This window comes from Siphateles boraxobius, unplaced genomic scaffold (genome assembly GCF_051911475.1).
Source record: "Siphateles boraxobius isolate OS27281-9 unplaced genomic scaffold, OSU_SipBor_1 6, whole genome shotgun sequence".
Lineage (NCBI taxonomy): Eukaryota > Metazoa > Chordata > Actinopteri > Cypriniformes > Leuciscidae > Siphateles > Siphateles boraxobius.
Window position 1 is genome coordinate 36,536,066 of NW_027509186.1, and position 13,236 is coordinate 36,549,301.

The following is a 13,236-nucleotide window of genomic DNA, read 5'->3' on the forward strand; positions in this document are numbered from 1 at the left end:
CACTGCGACCTCCACAGGTCCCGCAAAACTTGGCCAACCGGATCCCCTCAAACAATTCCCTTCTCTCCCGCTCGGTGGCTGGGGAAGAGATATTAAAAAACATACCGCTGGATCTTGGCTTCTGTCACGAACCACACACGGGAAGCAGAAAATCCAATTGCAGTAAGTTTAATAATGAGGGCAATCCAAAATCATTGTAATCCAGGCAGGGGTCAAATATAAAAAATCAATCAAAACATAAGAACAAAAACAAGCAGGGAAACAGACCTCGGAAGTGGCGACATAAAACAAGGACTCCGTGACGAACACTAACACAGACGGAATATATACACACAGATCTAACAAGGTGATGGGAAACAGCTGAGTGCAACAAACTGATGAGTGACAGACAGAATATTGGGAAATAAAGTCAAATGTGAAAGACACCTTGAGAACGAGGACCTCTAGTGACAACCCAGGGAAACACAACCAGACACTGCGACAGGAAAAGCACATTGCTGGAAAGAAAGTGGAAAATAACACATTTTTCTTTCTTTCAGTCATTTTTTGTTTTTCTTTTAATGGAGAAAGTAAAAGATTCTTTACTCCCTAATGAAACAAAGAATATAACATTGTTACGAGTGTGTGTATACACTTGGTTCAGCATTGTTATTGACCCAGTTATATAGAGTATGTCAAACAAAAATCCATTATACTATTACAAGTTTTCTTGTGGTGTAGATATCCTCTTCGACCCAGACACTTTGCGCATCGTAGAGGGTCACCCATGGGGAGAGGGTTGTACGGTGGCTGAGAGGTGCAAAACAAAACACAATTATAAAAACAAAATAACAAGTCAGAAAACACAACGACAACGGGCAGGACAAACACAACGGGCAGGAATCGAAAAACTCCAGCCAATAATTTCCAAGACCACCTAGAATCATTGGACAGTAAGTTCGTCAATGAAACGGTCGTACCACACCCCTCCCCCCAGCGCGCGTGACCCCCTTCGTGCGCATACTCAAAGGTCGTGACGCATGCGCATCTCGTCAGTAAAGCCGGTTCCATGATTAGTAGTAAATCGTCATTCCAATCTCTCGCACATCTGAGTTTTCGTTCGTCCATGTTCTTCGAATGGGTGGAGTCAGGGCCAGCGTTGGAGGAAAGAAGGTAGGACCATTTGAATTGTATATTTTCAAAATCTGCCGGTCGTTTTCCAAATCACATACCCCACCTTAAAGGTGCAGTGTGTGACTTTTAGCGACATCTAGCGGTTCGGTTGCGAGTTTACACTAAGGGCTAAGCCCACCGCTCACCCCTCCCTTTCGAATGGTAAATGGACTGCATTTATATAGCGCTTTCACAGACCCAATGGCCACCAAAGTGCTTTACATATTGCCTCACATTCACCCATTCACGCACTCATTCATACACCGACGGTGGTGTCAGCCATGCAAGGCGCCATCCAGCTCGTCGGGGTTAGGTGTCTTGCTCATGGACACCTCGACACTTGGTCAGGTGGAACCGGGGATCAAACCACCAACCTTTCGGTTTGTAGACAACCTACATGAACCACTGAACCACTGCCGCCCCTTTTGAAGCTACCACTGCCGATAGCTTTCGAAGAAACACAATTATAAAAACAAAATAACAAGTCAGAAAACACAACGACAACGGGCAGAAGCTAACTTTCGAAGAAGCTACCGTGGCGAAAACGGGACAAACATCGTCGTCTGAGACGGCAGAGAATAGCCAGAGTAAACCAAGTTTCTGTACCACAGTCCATTATAAACCACATCATGGATAAAGTTTACAAAGCCATAGTCAGGTGAGGATCAAGGGTCTTAATACGTAATATAATAATAGTAATTAGTTGATTGTCTCACGAACGTAACCAGCACATTTCTCCCCACATAGCAAACCCATAATACAGCGAGGGAGAAGAACCACATGAAACTATGCATCTATATATTTTTTCTAACATGGTAGTAAAAGTTTAGCTGGCTAATATGAGCTGTTACTGTGGCTGAGCTGGTTAAAGCGTTAAGCCTTGTTTATACTGGACTCGTGCGTCCGCATGAGCCCAAAGCTGCCTGCGGCAAAAATAACGTGATTGTAACAGCGCACGCCTCCGCATCCCCTAGACACCATTTACTACACACAATATGCTTTTTTTCTCTGATTTTGGAAACTCGATCGACTTAAAATACTTCCAAGATCGATGGGTTGGTGATTCCTGTAACTTAACTGTTTTACGGTCAATGACAAGAGTGCTAATCAGCTGTCTCATGAACGTAACCAGCACATTTATGCCCACATAGCAAAGCCATAACACAGCGAGGGAGAAGAATTAAGTTACATGAAACAATCCAACTTCATATTTTACACCACTGACAAGGGAAAAGTCACTACTAACGGTGTTTATGGCTAGCTTCTAGCTTTCTGCGGCTTCCCTTTCAAGGTAGTGACGAAACCCGCTCTGTAACGCTGTTTGTTCGCTGTCGGCTACGGTAGAAACATGACGTCACAATATGTCGACCTTCATAGAAGGGGATTCCCGCGCCTATGTAGATATAAATGCCTCATTCTAAGGTAATAAAAACATTACGGTTTATTAAGTAAGTTCTTTATACACCACTGAACACATAGTTATGGATGTCATATTGCATTTCTGTTAATAGATACTCACATTTTTTACACATTGCACCTTTAAGACACGATTCAGTTAAACTAGAACTTGCAAAAATAATTTCTGTACATTGGGATTTGGCAAAAAAGGAAGAAGCCTTTGGTAGATATTGGGAACTTTTAAAATATAAAGTTGGTAAATATCTAAGGTCCTATGGTGCTTTGCTTTCTAAAGTAAATAGAATTTCAGAGGAGCAAATTCTGTCTGAAATCACATCTCTTTCTATGATATCTCCTGACAAGCTCTCACCTGAGGAGAGGTTGCGATTGACTAGTCTACAATATAAATTAGATAAGATCTATGAACGTAAGGCACAAGGGGCCTTTGTTCAGGTCAAGAGTTAATTGGTTAGAAAAAGATCAACAAAACTCATAATATTTCTTCAATCTTGAAAGGCAGCGGGGTAAACGTAACACAATTCACCACCCAAGCATCAATGGTCATGTTACGGATAATTGTCAAACTATTTCCCACTTTTGACATAACTTTTTTTCCAACCTTTGCAAATCCAGCTATTGTGCTGATACTGCCACTCTCTTCTTAGACTCCTTACAAAGTGTAAATTCAATAAGTGCTATAGAAAAAGATTTTTGTGATCAGGATATAATATTAGAAGAGGTAGCTGATGCCATAAAACATCTCAAATGTAACAAGTCACCTGGCAATGACAGCATTACAGCAGAATTCTACCAACAATTCTCAGATATTCTTGCCCCTTTTCTTTTAGAAGTGTTTATTGATAGTATTAAAAACCACAAACTTCCTCCCAGTATGACTCAAGGAATAATTTCCCTCATTCCTAAACAGAACAAAGATTTGCTCTTTATTGACAATTGGCGCCCAATAAGTTTATTAAATAATGACTATAAGATTTTGGCTCACATACTTTCCAAAAGAATAAAACATGTGCTTGGTTCTATAATACTGTAGATGAGGCTCAATCTGGATTCATCAGTAATATTCATCAGACACATATCAAATAATATACGTTTAGTTTTAGATATCTTAGATTGTTCTAGTCTAGTTTCTGATGATAGTTTTGTTCTTTTTTTGGATTTTCGTAAAGCTTTCGACACTATAGAGCATGGTTTTATTTTTCAGTGTCTTGAAAAATTTGGATTTGGAGATTTCTTCTGTAGTGCCATAAGAACTTCCTGGTTGCGTATGCAACCCATCGTTCCCTGAAGGAGGGAACGGAGGACGTAGTCGACTGAATGGGGATCGCGCTAGAAAGCCTATCAAGTAACCTTCGATTACTGTTGAACGAACCAATGGAATTTGGCGTGCGTGATTGGCATCACACACTCCGCCCCCGTGGCGCGTGTATAAATACGGAAGTGGATGCACGCACTAGTTGCTTTTCGCTGAGGAGCCGAGAGTAACCCGGGGTCAGCGGTGGTCCAGCGATAGTGGCAAGGGGACTACGTCCTCCGTTCCCTCCTTCAGGGAACAGTGGGTTGCATACACAACCAGGACGTTCCCTTTCAGTCGATAACGTCAGACGTAGTCGCAGTGTTAATTTTGGCAGCAATTTTTGATTTAGTCTTAGTTTTCATCTTCAGGCGAAAATGCTTATTGGTCTTAGTCACATTTTAGTCATTTTGTCTTTCATAGTTTTAGTCTAGTTTTAGTTGACGAAAAGTCATAGCATTTTTTGTCAACTTTGTCATTACTTTTAGTCAAATTGCAGTTACCGAATTTTGGCATATGTAGCCTAGTCTTTAGACAAAAAATGTCATAACAATTGTCGAGCTGAACTGCAGACCACGCCCTTTTTTTTGCATGGGTGCTTTGGTGTTGGGTGTGGTGGCCAGCTGCAGTCAACTAGTTAATCACCAGGTGGGGAGGATCTGGAAATTAGGGGATTTGGAGTCATTCAAAGGATAGTAAGCAGGCTGGGAAGATGTGTGGAGGAACTGGGAAAATGAGAATGCAGGACTAAAGCTTGTTTGAACAAGGAAGGAGCCGGTGAGCATTCGTTTGTGCAGTGTGGTGGATTTTAATATTAAAGTGAATCATATAATTATATTTGGGGTAAAAATGTGTGTATAAAATGATGTGGTTGAATTGTAAGCTAAAGTGTTATACATTTAACATCATGAAGATTGAAAGCATGGTTAAAAGTAATGTATTGTAAAGTTTTAAAAGGGTGCAAACTGGAAGTGTGGGATTGTGTTTGTAGAGGGTTAAAGCTGCTAAAAATTAAGGTTAAATCATTTGAGCAATGCTTTAAAAGTGTCTTCAAATTTTACTTATTTTTAAGACTGATTTTCTAGTGTTTAAATTTAAGTTTTGATTTTGGATGGTGATGCTTTATTATGGTTACTTGGGTTTATTATGTGTTTTCTTGATTTACTTGTTTGTGTTTAAGGTTTTTACCTGCGTGTGGCCATGACAACTTTCAAAGAAAAGAAAGAAAAGAAAGAATTGATTCCTGGTCATTGAGTAAAATCCAGTCCAAACCTTCAGAGGCAAGCATACCCTATCAAGTGGGGGAAACTGCAGGGTTGAACTTGACAGTAAAAAACCGCTGTGAAGACTGGAACAGAGAATCCTGAACAGCAACCAGCCTGGCCTGATAGAACAGGAAATCATCTCACCCAATCCTGCTGAAAAGAAGATGGCTGACTCAAAGACCCTGGAGCAGCTTAAAGCAAATAGGACATCCGCAAAGCGGCAATTCTCACGACTGGCTAACAACGTAGTCCGGATGCATGGCATCACACCTGAAGAGGAGCTCAGGGACAGTTTCAAAAAGCTCATAATTGAGGCCAACAAGGTCATGGAAGCCAACGATGATGTAGAGGCCCAGTACCTTGTAGAGGCAAAGCTGGATACTGATTCCGAAGAAGTTCCCAGGTTGAATGAGCAGCAAAAGGCCGACATCGGGAAAACTACAAGTGAGTGTGAGATGAGACTGAACGAGCTCAAGGAGCTTATTCAAAAGACACTCTGGGCAAACTTTGGAGAAGAGGAACTGACGATGGCAGTAAAGGTTGCAGAGGAAAAAGTAGAGTGTGTGGTGTCCTTCGGATCTGGTGGGAATAAAGAGAGTTTTGACTTCATGTTTGATTACATGGAAAAACTGGTTAAGAGGGCAAAAGAGCTGCACACACAGTGGAAGTGTTGGGTTCCCCCTGGTGAACGGAAAGATTTTCAGCTGCGGGTCAGAAATCTTGAGCAGATCATCCCTGAGTTAATGTCAAGAAAAGCAGAGTTCATTCAAGCAAAAGCTGAAAAAGACGCAGAAAGAGTTGTGAGTGCAGCTTCTATCAACTATCCAACAGCAGTAGTTAGACTGAAGCCTACTTCCCTCCCTAAGTTCACTGGCATCAGGCGAGACTTTCATCGCTGGAAAAGGGACTGGGAGGCCCTCCAGAGGCAAGGAGAACCCACTGGTTCAAAAGAAGTCAAAAAGTTCCAGCTTCTTGACAGTTTGGATGAGAAGGTAATGAGAGATCTTCGATTGATGAATTATAACACAGCAGAAGATATCTTTCGTGTCCTAGAAAATCGGTTTGGAAGCCAAACTGCGATCGCTATTGAAATAGTAGAGGAGCTCCAGAGACTTCCAGCTGCCAGAGGTCACCAGCCCAAGAAAATTGTTGAGCTCATCCAAGCTGTGGAGAAGGCCCTTGAAGATCTGAGTGACCTTGGTGACGCTGGCGCTTTAAGGAACCCTCTGGTGACAAAGTCAATTGAGAGCAAGCTTCCGGATGCACTGAAGAAAGAGTGGCTTCTCTATGCGGCTGAGAGAAGCAGTACTGACCCAGAGAAGCGCTTCGATTGTCTTCTGGCCTTTCTCAAGAGTCAAGAGAGTATCTATGAACAGCTGGATCAATTGAGGGATGAAGAGCCACTGAGGAAAGAAAACCGACCGGAGCAAAGGCAAGCTAGAACCAGAGCCTCAAACCAGTCAAGTAGCAATCTCTCAGGATGTGTCGTCTGTGGGGACATCAAGCATAAGAAGAAGCTGTACTTCTGCAAACGGTTCCGTGTGCTTAAGCTCACAGAGAAGAAGGACGCAGTGCGGAAGCTGGGAGCCTGCTGGAAATGTCTGGAGGTCCATGACGAGGGTAATCACTGCAAAACTTTGTTTCTGTGCAGAAATCCCGATTGTGGAGAGCAGGGAGTCACAGACCATCACTACTATCTGTGTCCCAGGGCTGAGGCATCCAGAGACAGTACGGCTCAGAGGAGAAGAAAAAACAGCACAGTGGGAGGTGAGAGCTGGAGGAATTACACCGAGGCTCAGGAGAAATTCTTCAGAAAACTCTCACCTGAATTAGCTCAACAATGCCGGGACGCATTCTGTAATACATCAGCGAGCACCTCGCATATTGCAAAGAGTCATTCAAGTCTTCTGGTAGAGAGCGGGCTAGCGGAGTGGCCTGTAATCATGATGCTGTTGGAGGTAACAGCAAATGCTGGGCAGAAAATTGGGACTCTTATAGACCTAGCTTCTGATACTAACTATATCACCCATGAGGCAGCAGGTCGGCTCAATCTTAGAAGTGAAGACATCACGCTTGTAGTCCATGGTGTAGGAGGCATGAAAGTCTTTGTTAAGACAAAGCGGTACCTCCTGAAAATTCGGGTCAACACTTTAAGAGGCACTCTTAGAAGCCATCAGCTGGTTTGCTATGGCCTAGACAGCATTGCAGACATTCAAAGACATGTCACCCAAAAAACTTCAAGAATTCTTCCCAGACATTCCACTCAGCGACCTGGCAAGGCCGAGGGAGATCCATCTCCTTATAAGTCACAAGGAAGGCCAGCTGGCTCCGCAGAAAATCCGCACGGTGGGGGACCTTGTGCTGTGGGACGGACCAATGGGAAAGACAGTTGCTCGCACCCATCCTGAGTTGTTTGAGGCGCTAACTGTATCAGCTCATACATCGAGAACGCATTTCGCAAGGTCTATGAGAACTGCGGCAGTGAAGTATGAAGAACACACCTGCGTGGTCCCCATTCATCGTCAGCAAAGCCAGCAACCTCAGGGTTTCAGTTGTGTAACTACTACATCCAGCTTCCTCGAGTGGTGGAAATGGGATAGTATCGGTGCTGGCTGCATTCCAAAATGTGGGGGTTGTCGCTGTGGAAACTGCCAGCCAGGCGGCAAAGAAATGACCCTCGCTGAAGAAAGGGAGCTGGAGGTGGTAAAGAATGGGCTCACATATGTAGCTGCTGATGAGCACAGTGAGAGGCCTCACTGGCACGCCAAGTACCCCTGGGTAGAAGATCCAGCCACATTACCAAGCAATAGGAGTGCAGTTGAGGCAACTTTCTTCAGGACTGAGAGGCAGCTGACCAGGGAGTCGGAGTGAAAGGCTGCCTATGCTGCTCAAGTTCACGAGATGGTCGAGCGCCGAGCCGCAATGAAGTTGTCTAAAGACGTCCTTCAGACATGAACTGGGCCTGTATGGTACATTAGCCACCTCATCGCACCCAACCCACACTCCGTCACAACTCCGGTGAGACTGGTTTGGAACAGTAGTCAGAAGTGCAGAGGGGTGAGTCTGAATGATCTCCTGTTAAAGGGCCCCGACGTCCTCAATTCTATTCGTGCTGTTCTTCTTAGGTTCCGGAGGGGAGGTTTTGCGACTTTGGGAGACATAAGAAAAATGTACAATTCAGCGTGGCTTGAAGATCGGGAGGTGCATTTGCATAGGTTTCTGTGGCGTGACTCTGAGGAGGAGGAGCTGGGCGAGTATGCAGTCACAAGGGTAAACATTGGTGACAAGCCTGCAGGTTGTATAGCTCAACTCGCCATGAGAGAGACAGCGAATCTCCCCCAGTTTAGCCATCTTGAGGAAGAACGTCGAGTGTTAGAGGAGGACAGCTATGTCGACGATATCCTGACCTCTCATAACAACTTGGACCAGCTCAAAGTCATCACAGAAAATGTGGAGCAGATCCTGGGGGCAGGAGGGTTCAGGTTAAAGCCGTGGGTCTTTTCTGGTGAACGTAGGAGGGAGTCTGTTGGAAAATCGGAGCAGGTGGCTATTCCAAAGACTGTAATCCTGCCAAATCAGCTAAAGGAGGAGGACAACAAAGCTCTTGGCCTCGGCTACACCCTGGAGGATGACAGGCTTCATGTTATGGTTGGGATAAATTTCTCAAAGAGGAAGAGAAAGATGAGACTTGGCCAAGACCTTAAACTGGAAGAGGTGAGAGCTCAGACGCCAGACCCGCTGACACGACGAGAGTTGCTTAGCCAAGTTTCTGGGCTGTATGACCCGGTTGGTCTGACGACACCTGTAAAGCAGAAAGGAGCCATTTTGGTTCGGAGAGCATTTCAAGAGGCCAAACCCAAATGTAGCACTGTCAGAGACACTTGGGACCTTGCACTATCAGAGAAGCTCAGAGAAGATGCGATCAGCCTTTTTGAAGAATACGCTGAGCTGAGCAAAGTCAAGTTCCCTAGAGCCCTGACACCAGTGAGCGGGCCAGCTAAGCCTGATGCAGTTTCCTTTTCTGATGGCAGTGATCATGCTTATGGTGCCGTCCTGTATCTGCTGTGGGACTGTGACCAAGGTCCGATAGTGAGGCTGGTGGAGTCTAAAGCTAAGCTGGCTCCCCTAGACCACAAGGGGGAAGCAGTCAAGGCAGAGCTATGTGGGGCAGTATTCGCCGCCCGATTAAAGAGGTACTTTGAACGACATGGTCGAGTCCAAGTCAGACGGTGGTACCACCTTGTTGATAGCCAAACAGTACTTTGTTCAATTCAACGTGAGAGCTATGGCTTCCAGACCTTTTTTGGCAACAGGATTGGAGAAATCCAGACCAGCACACAACTTCAGGATTGGTGGTGGATTCCTGGATCTCTGAACATCGCTGACATCATTACTCGTGGGGCTGACCCAAAAGAGTTGGCTGAAAATTCACCATGGCAGAAAGGACCAAAGTTCCTGAGTCTACCAGTTCGGTTCAGCAACCTGACTCACCTGGTTAAGACGATCACCTGGGTCTGGAGGGCAGCAAAATGTTTTGCAGCTAAAAATAAGATCCTGGGAGATCCAAAGTGGGAGGCAGTTTCCTCAGCTGAGGTCATCACCACGATGGAGTGCCAAGATGCTTTAAGAGATATTTTTCTTGCCACACAGGAGGGGGTGACCTTTCCAGCAACCACAATAGACCGGCTGGTAGTCTTCAAAGAAGAAGGAACTGGTTTGCTAGTTTGTGGTGGGCGAGTCCAAGCCTTTAATGAAGACAGAGTTGGTGTCCCTCTCCTACCTTGCAGCGCCTGGGTTTCAACATTGCTGGTTCAGGAAGCTCACAGCAAGGGTCACGAGGGTGTGGCTGCGACTCTGATGAAGGTGAGAAAAAGAGCATGGGTCATCAAGGGACGAAGAATTGCTCGAAAAGTCACTGAGAAATGTATGGTCTGCAAGAAAGCCAGAGCGAGAAGATGTCAGCAAGTGATGGGAGATCTGCCTCAAGAGAGAACCAGGCCAGCATCTCCGTTTGAGTTTACAGCAGTTGACCTGTTTGGACCCTATCAGTTCCGAGATGATGTTAGGAAAAGAGTCAAAATGAAAGTCTGGGGAGTCGTATTCTGCTGTATGGTCAGCAGAGCAATCCACACGGAGCTTGCCAACACAATGTCAACGGAAAGCTTCCTGATGGCTTATCAGAGGTTCACAGCAATTAGAGGCCACCCTAAGAAGATATGGTCTGATGCAGGGACTAATTTTGTTGGCGCCAAGTCTGTTCTGAAGGAGTTGTATCAGTTCCTGGACAGCCTGGATAGGTCTGCTGTGGAGGATACTTCAGCTCAAAATGGAACTGACTGGCACTGGAAAATCCTGCCAGCTGATTCACCTCATCGGAATGGCTCTGCTGAAGCAGCTGTTCGGATAGTGAAGAAGGCGTTCCAGAGTCTGGGAAGAGAGTCAGGGCTCTGTTTCAGCGAGTTTCAGACGACACTTCAGCTCGCCGCTAATCTGGCAAATGAGCGACCCATTGATGCCAGGGTGCAGAGCCTTGAAGATACAGTGCAGTACATCACGCCCAATACACTCCTGCTGGGACGAGCATCATCAAGTGGTAATTGGAAAACATTTGACTTCACAAGTTATCCCTATAAGAGACTCCAGGAAATGCAGCATCAGGTCAACAAATTCTGGAGATCCTGGAGCCAACTTGCTGGTCCTAATCTTTTTGTGAGGAGCAAGTGGCACACTGCACAGAGGAATGTCGCAATTGGAGATATTGTGTGGCTCTGCGATCAGAATGCATTGAGGGGCCACTTTAAGCTTGGAAGAGTCATCAGTGTCAACCCTGACTCCAGAAACATTGTACGGGATGTGAATATTAGAGTTGTGGCGAGCTCCTGTATTCCGGAGGTGAGGCCTGTAACATTATCATCCAAATTTCCTGCATCCAAGCATCGCGTCTCCAGTATTCGGGGGGACCTTCAGTCCACAATTCTTCACCGGGATGTTCGACGGTTGGTGGTCCTACTGCCAGTGGAGGAGCAGGCTGGGAGTCCAGGAGGAAATCTCTGACTACTAGTTCACTGTGCGATCTTTCCAGCGGTTTCCGTGGGAAGATCGAGTGGGAGGTGTCGAGCTGAACTGCAGACCACGCCCTTTTTTTTTGCATGGGTGCTTTGGTGCTGGGTGTGGTGCCCAGCTGCAGTCAACTAGTTAATCACCAGGTGGGGAGGATCTGGAAATTAGGGGATTTGGAGTCATTCAAAGGATAGTAAGCAGGCTGGGAAGATGTGTGGAGGAACTGGGAAAATGAGACTGCAGGACTAAAGCTTGTTTGAACAAGGAAGGAGCCGGTGAGCATTCGTTTGTGCAGTGTGGTGGATTTTAATATTAAAGTGAATCATATAATTATATTTGGGGTAAAAATGTGTGTATAAAATGATGTGGTTGAATTGTAAGTTAAAGTGTTATACATTTAACATCATGAAGATTGAAAGCATGGTTAAAAGTAATGTATTGTAAAGTTTTAAAAGGGTGCAAACTGGAAGTGTGGGATTGTGTTTGTAGAGGGTTAAAGCTGCTAAAAATTAAGGTTAAATCATTTGAGCAATGCTTTAAAAGTGTCTTCAAATTTTACTTATTTTTAAGACTGATTTTCTAGTGTTTAAATTTAAGTTTTGATTTTGGATGGTGATGCTTTATTATGGTTACTTGGGTTTATTATGTGTTTTCTTGATTTACTTGTTTGTGTTTAAGGTTTTTACCTGCTTGTGGCCATGACAACTTTCAAATAAAAGAAAGAAAAGAAAGAATTGATTCCTGGTCATTGAGTAAAATCCAGTCCAAACCTTCAGAGGCAAGCATACCCTATCAAGTGGGGGAAACTGCAGGGTTGAACTTGACAACAAGTTTTCTCTCTGGGCCAGTTCATTAAGCTTATGAGAAATTTGAATAAAGGTAACAGGCTGTATTGACATTGCACTCTAGCAGTAGCATTTGTGCAATTCTACATATCCATTTTCCTTACTTCATGGGTTCTTCATTTTTTTAGAGTGCCGTAACCCCTCTTCCACTTAGACTTTCCATTAAGGGACAATATTTGCCCTCTTTAATCGATTTTTCCAGTTTATTTTTTACCTTTATAAATACCTTTATAAAATAAATAATGATTTAAATAAAACAATGTTCAATAAATATGCAATGATGGTAAAAACGAAGTTATACTTTTAAATATTAAATTAAAATGGCCACTAGGTGGCGGTAAGTCTGTCTATAGTTTATGAGTGAGTCATCGAGCCATTCATTCATTCAGTAACGAAGCAAGTTGCTGTACTTATGAACGGATCATTGAATCTCACGATTCGTTCAAAGCCACAGATTCGTTCACGAATCACTGCTGTGTGCTGCAGTTCTGCTGTGGCGTTTGTTGCAAAATAGAGCAATAATAGCCTACTGACAATACAGTTTTAAATGTAGTAGGCCTACATACCCTTTTGTTTGTTGAACTGAACTGTGAACTCTGTTTTTTCAGATCATCCGCGCTTCTTCAGCATGTAGAGAGAGCGCGCGCGCATGGTTGCCAGATACCATTGAAAAGACCGTGTAGAAAACGTGTTATTTAAACAGAAATTTTAATGACGTGGGTGTCGTCTCTCATCGTCTTGTCTTAGTCAGGGGAAAAAAGGTCGTTAACGAACATTTTTCGCTATAGTTTTCGCTAACGAAATTAACACTGCGTAGTCGACGGTCGACTGAATGGGGATAACCTTTGAAAACGCCACTAACGCTGCCACCTTCCAGTGCCTAAACCAAAGCCTCCTGATGCCCCCGCAAATTTAAGGCGGGGTAGGACAGGGCTTAGGCCAGGGAAGTCACTGCTGTTCCTACAGGACCACTGGGAAAGCGTTCCCCGTACATTGGAAGGAAGGCTGCGGAAGCCATATCCAACCCAGAGGGAGGTAACGTGGAAAATACACATATGAACTGGGCGGAAACCGGGCAGTCTAACATATGGAATGTCACTGGGGTGGCTCCAGCCTAAGACGGGGTGAGACACACCGGACAGTGACGGCAGAGAGACTCTGCCGAGGGAAGACACGGGCTCACCGCAGGGAGCCGTATCGTGGA

At 44.7% G+C, this 13,236-nt stretch overlaps 1 protein-coding gene across 1 annotated transcript in view; it reads right to left on the minus strand.

Annotated features, from left to right (window-relative positions):
- The window catches only part of chordc1a (cysteine and histidine-rich domain (CHORD) containing 1a), a 155,807-nt gene that overhangs the window by 98,175 nt on the left and 44,396 nt on the right, over positions 1-13,236 (minus strand). The gene's annotated exons all lie outside the window — the stretch shown is intronic.